Source organism: Melanotaenia boesemani, chromosome 7 (genome assembly GCF_017639745.1).
Source record: "Melanotaenia boesemani isolate fMelBoe1 chromosome 7, fMelBoe1.pri, whole genome shotgun sequence".
NCBI classification, from domain to species: Eukaryota; Metazoa; Chordata; class Actinopteri; order Atheriniformes; family Melanotaeniidae; genus Melanotaenia; species Melanotaenia boesemani.
In genome coordinates this window covers 11,686,244-11,698,379 of record NC_055688.1, presented here as the reverse complement: position 1 = coordinate 11,698,379, position 12,136 = coordinate 11,686,244, and positions in this window count along the sequence as shown.

Sequence of the window (12,136 nt, the reverse complement as noted above, 5' to 3'; positions counted from 1 at the left end):
TTTTCTACCTGCTACGTCTGCTAACTGTTTGATGTATAGTGCTCACATGCAGAGGAAAGGCAAAAGGTTATGAAAATTATAGTTATGATGTGAATGCGGAGCCCCTTTTGAGGGTTAAATGGGAGTGCTGTCGAGAAAGGCACAAATGAATTGTGCTAATTGTGTCCACGAAGACCCAAATTGGCTGTTTTCTCTTAGTGGACAGATCTCAACCACTCAGGACTAAGACGACAGCCATGCACCATTAACTTCTATTCAAGTGCACATGCTTTGATCTTCTCTCAGAAGGAGAGCAAAGGGGGGAACACTGGGGGAAAAAAAATAAAGAGAAAAAACATCATCAACAATTCAAATGCGCCCAATTATTGGACCATAAATAAAGGCCTAATTATCATAAATTGCTTCCACATTGTTGCTATTTTTACATCATTTCTTCTCATTTTCTGGCCTTGCTTTATGTGTTGTGTGTGCATAGACTTCTGCATCAGAGTGCTTGAGTTATGATGGAGATGCTTAATTTCATTGTGAAATTGCTGTGCTAATTAAAACTGGAGGATAAACATTTGCTTTCTGCTCAGCATCCACATGTGTTTTTATTTGGGAACACAAAAAAAAGCCAATTGAATCCGAGTCTCAATGCAGCCTCATTTTGATCCGTATCGCAAAACTGTCAATGCAGCATATGTGACATTTCAAACTAATGACCTTCCTCCGAATCTGCTGTCACCATCGTCGTCGTCAGCAGTTATTTTGCCATGAGAGCTTGTGTTCTTCGTGTAACGCTTGCCAGTTAAATAACGACTCGATTGATATTGTTATTTCTAAAATTAGGAGCAGAGCGAGGGAAAGTTCTGTAACAGAGCAGCTAGAATTAGATTCACACATCGGCCTGAGAGGTTTTTCTTTTTCCAGCCATCCTGCCGTGATGGTGCTCATAAAGGGCGGCCTGTCTGCTATGTCTGGTTTGGGTTATGAAGTCACTTTTCAATACAGAAACAAGACGGCGGGGATCAGGTTGGATCACGGTTCTTTCCCAGCCGCTCCTGAAACATTATTTTTGATCAAACAAACCAGAAATCCAGAAATGGAAATAATATATCAGCACTGTTTTCCTCCCTTAAACTCTTTTGGGACATTTAGTGAGGAATTGTCTTTCTTTTATGTCTCCAGGTTCAGTACAGCTGATGGTGGGAATCAAACCTGGACAGAGGATTAACAGTTTGGGCTATTAACCAGCATGCAGTGATTATAATGAGGTTTAAAGATGGCATCCATGCAGAGTAAACTCTTTTTTTTTCTTTCTTTGCAGTCTCAGGGTTAAAAGCTCAGCACCAAATGATTCTCCACTGTCTTCTCCCACACACTTTCAACACGTCTGGCCAGAGGTTTGGCCTGCCATTTGACTTTAAAGGCATCCTTTCTTCTCTTGTGGTTTTTAGTTTAGCTTTTTATTTCACACTCCAATTCTTCTAAATCCAACTTATAATTTCCATTCTGAGACATTGAAGGTTACAATAATAAGGTATAACTCCTCTAAGTTTGGAGTGTTTTCCTTGGTCACTGTTGATGTCACTCGGCTATTAAAATGGTAAAAAATGCCTTAATTGAAATTTCCATCCAAGTTGTGGAAGAAAACTACACTACAGTTTAGTGGATTGGGTTGTTTTGGGTGGTGTTCTGTAGGTTTTGTGGTCACAAAAAACAACAATGAAAGAGTTAAGATTGTTATTTTACAAAGTGGTCTGGTTTTAACAAGAAATTACAGCTGTGTCTAATGGTTTTTGAAGCCTTTAGAAGTCCTAAAAGTAATTAATAAAATCCAAATAAAAGAATTTAGATGAGAGTGATAGTTCCTGCCCCCTCCATCTGCTCGAGGCAGATGTTCATCACTTCCGAGTTTAGTTCTGCTGGAGCTTTTTCATCCTGTTTAGAGCTTTCCCCCTCAACTGTTACCTCATGCATGTTCAGGATTGACCTTGTAAAATTCCCATACTTCCAACCTTGTAAACATTCATTCATTCATTCATTCATTCATTCATTTACTGTACCGTTAAAGCTGGGCACACATAAAGATTATCAGGCTGTTTTTGTCCTGATTTCTTCCTTCCCCGCCCAAGGACGGCAAAAAAACGATTATCTTAAGTCTTCTAAGAGGTGCGTTTAGAAGGAATTTGACCGGACAATCGGCTCCAAAATGAGTCGGGGCCGACAATCGGAAGAACTTAACATGTTCAATATTTTTTCGACCAAATATCTTCATGGTATGAGGAAAGCCGACGACTCCTGAGTTGTGACTCTGTGGATTGTGATGTGGAACGGAACGTAACCAATCCAGAGAGCAAGCTGACTGCGGCGCAAGGAAGGATATAAAGTCCATGTTCGCGCTGTCTCCAGTCTGTTATTCTTTTCAGTTCTGGATTTTTCTGTTAACAATAGTCACCACCATCATTACTTTATTTTGTAGATCCTCTACCATGCTAGGTGTTGTGTTTTCCACTTGTTGCCATGGTTCTTCTTCTCCTTTTTTGTTAGATCACGTTTATTGACACAAGATTTCTTCTAAATGTAGAGACACTGGAAAACTCAAACGTGCATTTATGTGATAATAAAACGGAGTTGGTCACTTGTCTGATGAGTATTCAATATTATAACACTGTAGAAAGCTCAGAAAAGTCAAAATAGCATAACAGGGCCCATTTAAGGCTTTGCTGCAGTGAAAGCTGTTTTGGAACTAGTTCCCAGTTCCCCATCAGAAATGCAGTTTAAGGTACTTTTACTGAATATGTGTATACAACCATGTTGTAATGTACAGTCCATGGTGACTCACTACCACTGCCTAGTTATAGTTAGGAAAATATATAAATAATTTTTCTTCTTTATATTAAAAATACACTACAGACCTTTTGCAATTGTCTTCTTGATTGACCACATTGACCACTTTATCTGGATGATGTGTCAAAATTATGATCTTTTATCTCTTTGTAAACTTGGGCCCCAAATGAGGCCAACATAAATAAACCTATAAATATATTTAGATATCAAATATTATGTCTGCTTTCAAGAAAATACTAACAGCATTTTTGATGCGAGTCCAGGCATGAAGCCACATTTCCTGCAATATATCTCTTTTTTTTTTCTTTTTTTGTGTATAATATGGAATGGTATGTCAAAACTACAATTTTTAAACAAATTTTTAAAATTTCATTCATTTAAACATGGGACTCTAATGCAATTTTAAAAAATGTGTTTTAAAAGCAATTTAATCAGAAACCTTCTAGCAGTAATAAAGGAAAACTGCCCATGTGATCCAACCCTTTAAGAACTCTTTCTCTCAAAGTTTGATGGGGGGGAAAAAAAAAGTATTTGTCTGCCTCCCTTCACAATGTGAGTGAGAATTTGTATGTAGGTCAGATGTGTGTGCATTAAGGACAATGACCCTAGACCACATTTCTGTGTTGATCACTCAAAGAAAACCAAACACTTGTTTTACTTCACATCAGACACCATGAAATCACACATAAAGAGAAGATCTTCACTCGACAGATGCTGAGGTTCGGCTTGCCTGAAAAGCTCCCATCATGGCTGACCTGCCTCTGAACCTCTCAGCTCTGTCTCGTGCTCATTGCCAATGTAAGCAGATGCCTTTTCAGGGTCTGCTTTCAGTCTCTTATTTATGCATACGATGATAGCATGCTATCCTGCATGCGATACTTAGGGAGACGGAAGAGTCAATGATGGAATCCATGCTAAACCCTCACTCCCTTTCCCTTTAAGAATACCACCCAGGTTTCCCTCTAAGATTCACCTCAGCTGAGCATTGCCGTTGAGCCCACACAGTTCGCCACAACAGCTTTAGTTCAATTACAGCCGGTCTTGCTGGATTGAGACCTTTATATCTCCAGCTGGGGCGGCTCACTCATCTAAAACCCAAGAGTAGCTTTTGGAAAGATCTATAAAATGACATTGAGAACAAAAACCTCCCTTGCTGCCTCTCCCTCTCCCTACATAATACAAGATTTTTACAGTTTGGAAGAGACCATCATTCTCTGCTAAGTCCTGCAACTGGATACTTTTCAAGTTCAGCAAACATTAAATCTCAGTTGTTCTTGAGAGTAATGCTTGATTAAAGGATACATCTGGGCTGAGAGTCATCACACTCATTTGGATGAACTGTAAACAGAATCAGGATATAAGAGATTGCACCAATCAAGTGACTGAAGCTGTGTCCGAATATCTACCCTCACCCTAACCCCTCGTTCACTACATAGGGCTGCACTACATAGCACACTACATAGTAACTCATTCTCTTGGTGATTCGGACACGAAGCTGCCTACTTTTTCCTCGCCGCAAACCACGTGACTCCCGCCGTCACCACGGCAACCACAACCTGCGTCAAGATTTCATTCCAAATCCAATCCAAAGTTGTGTGTAAATATTTTTATTTTTATTCCTTATGTTGTATTTTATACTTTGTTTGCTTATAGGTAATTTCGCGCAGCTCAATTTTTTCGCTTCCTTGCGCCATGTTGAGCTTCTGCCCATAATGCATTGTGGTCTATATTGACCCGTCTAGTGACCATCGATGCGCACTACTTTTCAAGATGCATTGTGGGTAATTTTGAGTGCCCTACTTTTTTCTCTCTGGACATTCGGACACTCCGACAAAATGGCGTGACCCCTATATAGGGCACTATGTAGGGAGTAGGGTGCACATTCGGACACAGCCTGAGTGTCTTACATGTGAAATATTTGATGTGCTCTGAGATGTTATTAAAAAAGATCTGGTATCCAGCATGGCAGTGAAGCTCTTGGCTGGTGAAGGAGACAGTGTAAATAGGATTTGTATTCATGACATATTGCACTATTTTATAGCAAAGTTTGTTTTGACAGGGTTGTCACTGTCAGCAGGACTGGTCACCATGGTAACTTAAATAACAGAATGGAAGTTTGTTCCAGATGGGAGACTTCTGCCTCCCAACATACTGATGTTGTAAATGTTTTTTTTTTTTTAAATCAAATGAGCATAATCATTTTTTAGATCTAACCAAACAACTTCTGCCTTGCATCAGTTTACATATCAATGGTTGTTTAGGACCATTTTAACCCTTTGGTGACTTTTCAAGGATTGAGGTAGTCTGACAGAATTCAGATAAAACGTCTTGTATCTCACCATGTGAAACAGATGTTTTAAACTGCAGCCAAACAACACTGAGTCTAACCTGTAGCTTATCAAAGAGAGAGCAATTAAACATCATGTTAATTTTGTCAAATGGTTGTTAAACATTTACTAAACAAAACAAAATATGGATCTAAACTAATTATATGCCATAAGAATTAAGCTTCAGTCACTTTGTTAGTTATGTCTGTATTTTATTTTTTATCTATCATCTAAGATTTGCACGTCATGAAAAATACTCGCCCGCTAAGATGCATATTAACACCAATGGGGTGCAGAAAAAAATGATAAATTTTACATTTATATATCCATTTCATCCTGCTCAAGGGCCAGAGCCCAATCCAGCCCCATAGAACAAAATGTTTGATAAACCCAAGACAGGTTGCCAGTCCAGCATAAGGAAAATAAAGAAACATATAACTAACAAAAAAAGAAAATATTTTTTCTGTTTTTCTTTCCTTATAGAATAGAATAGAATAGATCTTTATTGTCCACCAAAGAGGAAAATTATCTTCGACCCACCATCACGAACAATACTAAAGATTAAAAGATTAATCTAGATGCAATTAGAGCAACTCCACTTGGCCATTTGACTGTTTTAAAACAGACTTATTCTGTACTGTTTTTACAAAAAGATGTAATAATATCCAATTCATTTATTTTGTTTTTCGATCAGATGACACAATTGCCTCAGAGCCCTTTTAGTGTTCACGCATGTTCCGTATGTGCTCACTGTGTTTTAATAAAATAAATAAATAAACAAACGCTAGACGAAATAATCAACATGCTTCAGAAAGAGAAGCATGAATAAAAAAAAACGGGACTTGGACTAAAGTGCAACTGGACATGGTGTTACATCTTTATCTTTCCAGCTGCATTGTTATGTTGCCCGGCAACTGATTAAAATTTTGGTTGTCTACTTATATATGCTTGTGGTAATATCCTAACATCTCATGAAATCCACTCAGTCATCTGAATATAGCCTAGTTTATTTTGGGAAATTGCAGGTAACTTACAGTAACTATCAACTTTCTGGACCAAGTCGCCGAGTTGTTGATGTTTCCTTCCACAGAGTAAAGTCCACCCAGGCTGGTTCTGGTTAACCTGGTGTGAACACAGGCCAGTTTACTGGAAAGTATCGAGAGAACGGAGAAAATGCCAGAAACAGAACCGTGTCTTTGTGAAAACACTAGTGCAGCAGATCTCCCTCTACTTCCGCCTCTTCATTGCCGGTGTTTTCCATCGGCTCCATGTTGTCTCTTCTTCTGCATCTTTGGTGTATGTCTGTGGCAGCACTGCAGCAGCACTTACAGGCCGGGCATTGATAGTACAGCGTATTCACAGGAATTGTGTGAACGCACATCTGTCTCAGAAGGCTTCCCTCTATATGAAAAACTCCTTTTAAAAACTAAATTGTTTGTCTGTGTGTGGATGTGGCCTCAGACTCTCAAGAAACCAAACTAGTGCCACATAAATGTGCTGAGTGGTTAAAAAAACACTTTTCTTCTTCCCTTTACATAGTGATGGATTTTTGTAGTTGGTGCATCAGCTTTTTCATCTCAACGTAAAACATTTAACAATTTTATCTAGTGATTCATCCTCCTCCTTCACCTGTCTTATTTAATTTACCCACGTCTAGAGGTATGACTACACACCTATGTCGAACTCTAAACCTGAGCTTGATTCCTGCTTACATATTACAGTTTCTTTAACTTGAAACATTTTTGGGTTCAGTTCCTGTTTCATTCTGTTTCCTGTTTTCTTGTTTTCTGTTGCTGTTTGAATGGATTTGTGCATTAAAAACTACAACATTAAAGTTATGCTTTAAAAACAAGGTATTTAGTGTTAAAATAAACACTTTAATAACATGATGCCCCCCAACAAAATGAGTACAACATGTTTGATACAAATTTGTGAATCAAAATTATGTTTATGTAGAGAAGCACAAGGTTATGTGTTTTAATACAATTTCTCTCTGAGACCTGTCTTCATAGTGAAAGGTTTCCTGGTTTTAACTTTTAACCTCAGTTTAGACTTTCCTCTCATAGAGAAAACATATACCTGTTTGTGCAGGTGATTGGAAGTAAAGCATGAGGTGCAGGGTGTATCTTACCCTTCTTTTTCTGCATATATCCTTTTAAAATGACCCTCAAAGAATTCATCAAAGCAAATACTGATGGCTGTTTAATGGCGTGGAAGTAGCCCAGGATTTGGAGGGGTCATCCTGTAATTACAAGATTGTTGATTTAATCCCCAACTTCCCAAGTGTACATGTTAAAGTGTCCTTGAGCAAGATACTGAGCTGAGCACAGTCCTACAAGTTTTTCACTGGTAACTTTTTTGGACATAAACATCTGCTAAATTAATGTGATGTAAATGCTTCCAACCAAATAAGTACAATAACACATGGCTATATGAAGGCAGTGACTGGATACTGAAGAGCTGGAGAGCATATTGCTTGTATTTTTCCAAACAGCATTAGGATTTGACAGCTCTTTATGTTTATGCACATCTGTTGAGGGCAAAGTAGGCTACAATATTGACAATAAATCCAATGTATATATGTGCATGCATGTGTGCAAAGCCAAAAAGATATAATTTCCAGCTCTAGTTTTGATGATTGGCAGCTATTACATCTAAAAACAAGACACAATACATTGTTTGTTTTACAGCAGCTGAACATGTGTCCACTGACTGATTTCACATTACATACACCGGTATGCAGCCACAGTAATGAAATAATTATATCCTACTGCACAAAATAAAGATCTAATTGCTCTGAGAGTAAGAGGCACCATCTGAGAGTTCAGTGGGTCAGCTAAGAGGAGGCATTGCCTGAATATTTCCATGTGATTTAATTCAGTGGTGAGCGTCTTGTGAAGACCCTCCAAACTCTGCACCTGGTACATATTCCATCCCTGCAATCTGCTTTTGTTGGACGCTGCATCTTCCTCCAGTTTGATTTCAGTTCTTTGAGACATAAAATAGTACACGCTGATACTTAAAAACTGTCTAGAGGGATAAAGAAGTTGAATGGAGAGACAGACCTTCTGAGGAAAAAGGATTTATTGAGGTTTGGCAGCCGGGCAAAAGGCAAAACGCTATATAGCAACAATTCTGAGATCTATCTACTTCTTTTGTACCAGCCATTTCAACAAGTGTATTTTGGAGTCTGTTGAGGTATTTAAATGAGTGTTCAAAGGACTTATGTCACCGTATTTCCTTCACATGGTCCCTGTCTCTGCTGAACAATGTGAGCAAACTTATCATGTGATCAGATGGAGATTTAGATGCAGAAACTCACACAGTTCTGAATTTCCATGTCAGGATGGCCTACATTTATGGTTTTATTGCTTAGCAAATGGAGGTGGCTCTGAGATTAACAGATAGCAATAAATTTCTGTGCGTCTTGCCATTATATTTAGTAAGGGCATATATAAAATCATGATAGGTTTACTGATTCTAAAAAGTCCTTTCTGGCTGTAAGTATGGAAAGCTACATCTGCTGACAAAAACAAAATAATTCATCAGAGACATAAAGATAATTAAATAATCAAGGTTGGAGACCAAATGTCAGCTTTTACAGCTTTAGGTTTTGCAGAAGAAGGAGTTGAATGAAGCCATAATTGTCATTGATCCAAAAGAGGATTTTGCCCAGTCATCATGTCCTTTATTCACAGAGAAGTTTCTTTAGAAATAAAAAAATAACTATAGAAAATAGTAGGAAAACAAATCACCAGAATATCTCCAGTTAATCATTATGCCATCAATTAAGGCAGTTTGTCTACCAGCATGTTCCCATTTCCAGCAAATCTAATAATTAGGCTCAATCAAGATCAAGAGCCCTTAACTGCACTTTCTATCCACTAACAATTAACAAAGGCCAATTATTGAGGTTTGCCACCCAAGACCCAAAAATCAGACTTACTTTTAACTGACCACTTTTGCCTTTTATTATTATTATTATTTTATTTAATAAAAATCAGCTTTAGCCAACAACTGGGCATACTAGACTGATTACAGTAGCAGTTATGCTCACTGCATTGGTTAATTTGTGAGCAAACTGATGTCAAAGCAACCTAACCATTTGTATCAGAGCATAAGACGCATTAAACACATCACAGTCCTCATCTTAAACAGTGTTAAAGGTACATGAAGAAAGAAAACACTGTCAATAACAACAAATCACTTCATACAAATATATTAAATAGTTTATTGTAACAATTGTGTTTCAAAGGGCTTCAGAAGCTGCAGAACCACTGACATCTCAGTGACTTTTCAGTTCTTATATGGCTTGTTTTCTAGTTTTTTTTTATTATTTTATTGCATTTTTTTTTTCAGCAAAAATGTAAATAAATCTTTTAAGCTTTCAGTCTAATTCAGTGCAATACCACACAGTTCATAGATATCTAGCAATGTATCATTCCTGCTCCTCCTCAGCTGGTGCGCTCAGCATTAGCAGCCTACTGATCACCGGTTCTGGCACTACATTTCCCAGGATTCCTCTGCTCCTGCCATCATGGACCACACCTGTGTTATCATCATCCTCAGGAATTACACCTGTCCACCCCTCTATTTATACCCACAGTTCTCACAGATCCATTGTGCAGTCCTGTTGATTCTCCCTTCAAGTCTGTACTGGTTTCCTGTTACGCTTTATTAAAGCAACTTCACTCCTTTCCGCTGGTTCAGCCTGACACAATGCCACTGGTTGATATTTTCTCATTTGTCAATAGGCTGTTTGCAGTCAACACATTGAATGTCAGCTCATGCTGATGTTAGGCAGATATATTTCTATATCCATCCTTATATACATAATACAAGTATATATGTGTAAATATATTTAATCTGCATTAAATAATGACCCTTGCTTTCCAGATTTTTACAGATCAGCATTTGTCATGGAAAAATAAAAAGATACATTGGTCACCTCTGTTTTTACTTTTTTCCTTTCTATAATGTGGTCTTTAACTTTAAAAAAAAATATCTGTTTATGTGTCTGATGTGTTTATTTAGGTCAACAAATGCTAGCAGCTTAAAACATGTCTTTGAAGTCCAGTTTTGCAGTTTGAGTCAAAGCCTACGTTCACGCTGCAGGTCCTTGTGCTCAACTACAATTTTTGCTGAGACTTTTTTCACGTGGTTGTCCACATTATAATTTAAATGTGACCACCATCAGAGGGTCAGTCTACAGCACCAGAATGACCTGCATATTCAGAATAAGGCGTGACTTCACATGTGGCATGCTGTGTTTACGCAGATTGATCTGGATTTTACACATGCTGGACACAAACGTGTAGCATGTGTGTATCAGTTTTGTAGTTGTTGTGCAGTTGGAGTTGACAATATTATAACATGTTGTTTAATTGGCTATTTAAGTTTGCCATGTTCCGCTTCCCTCAGCCCAGAATTTTCACGTCCATCTCACTTCAATGACAAAGAAGTCGGATGAAATGCGACATGACCTGATGTTGCTTTGAAAAACATTGCATAGATACTTGATTTAGGAACATGTATGAAAGGTGCCTGGGTTAGATTTGAAAGAGAAAAATGGATTTGTGCTGTTCAGACTAAAAAGCTGGCAAAAAGTCAAATTTGGCACTACACTGCACAAAAAAAAGGTATGCTAAAGATTTTTTGTTGAATTATCAGGCCTTCAGATTTTGTCTTAATAGGATGTCAGATCAACAGGTATTACTACACATTTCATTACCAAGCCAACCCAAACTGCATTGTTAAAAAAAATCCTGTGTTCAAACATAAAGAAATTCCATCATTTGACTTCTTTTTACTTTTGAGTTCACATCTGCTGTTTTCTTTACAATTGAGAAATTACATTTAATATTTTCCTTTAAATGATTTGGACAGCTGAAGTAATTGCAGGTTATCTTACTGTAAATGAATCAACCGGGCTTTCCTCCACATTTTACATTATATATCCCGTTTTGGAGCAAAGCCTGTCAAACGTCCTTCATGGCCGTCATGATCAGCTATCTGTGAAAGTAATTAGATCATCTCCGTAAACACACATCAAGCTGAGAGGCTCAACCTTCTACTTAGAGACGAGAGAGATGTTAAAAGACATGTAAAGTTAGAGGTTGACCACAACTGTGATCCACAGAGATGCGGTACAGTAATTGAGGATACTTTGGCTGACACTCAGCCCCAGAGATGATTTACGGTGTCCTGATGGTTTCTCCCAACTCCAGGACATTGGCGTCAGAAACAAAAGGAGTCTCTGCTGCCAGTCACTCAGATGGATGAGACGAGAATGAAGCTGAAAAGGAGTGAAGCCTGGAGTCTGAATCTGTAATCTGTGCTGCATCCAGCTCATTGATGAGGTGCAGCAATGAAATGCTTCCTCTACAGCATAGCCTGTTTGTGATATCCAAAGCCAGGAGTTTTCCCAAATGAAGAACTTTCCAATCCTAATTACAGTCCTCAGTGACTTTTAAGGGATCCAGAACCTTTCCTGATCAGGGACCTTTAGATGCAGGTTTGATTTTAAGTAGTTCAACATCAGTTTTTATTGACTTGATGTAGCTGTGCTCAAGCAAGAGTCCTGGTTATTGGTAGGTAAGAGGCAAACTACCAAGAGAGCTGAGTGTGTGTGTGTGGGTGGCTGTATGTGTCTGTGTGTGTTTTATTTTTCTACGCCTGTGTGGAATTTAAGGCTGGATAAGAAAGGCAGGACATTAGAGAGCAGCCTGGGTTTTCCTGGCACACAATAGCAGGAAGTGCTGCCACACTATAATTGGAAGCTAAAACGGTGGCAAAACTCAGTCAATGAAGCTGTTCTGCCACAAGGCTGTAAGATTTCTGTCCTTTCCCCAGCTTTCAAACTGTGTTAATAGAGCTAAACAGACAAAAGCAGAAAAGGTCGTACAGGCACGGCAGGACGAATTATTATCATGGTAACAGATTAGAACTGTAGCAGCCAGAATTTGTAATAATTTTGG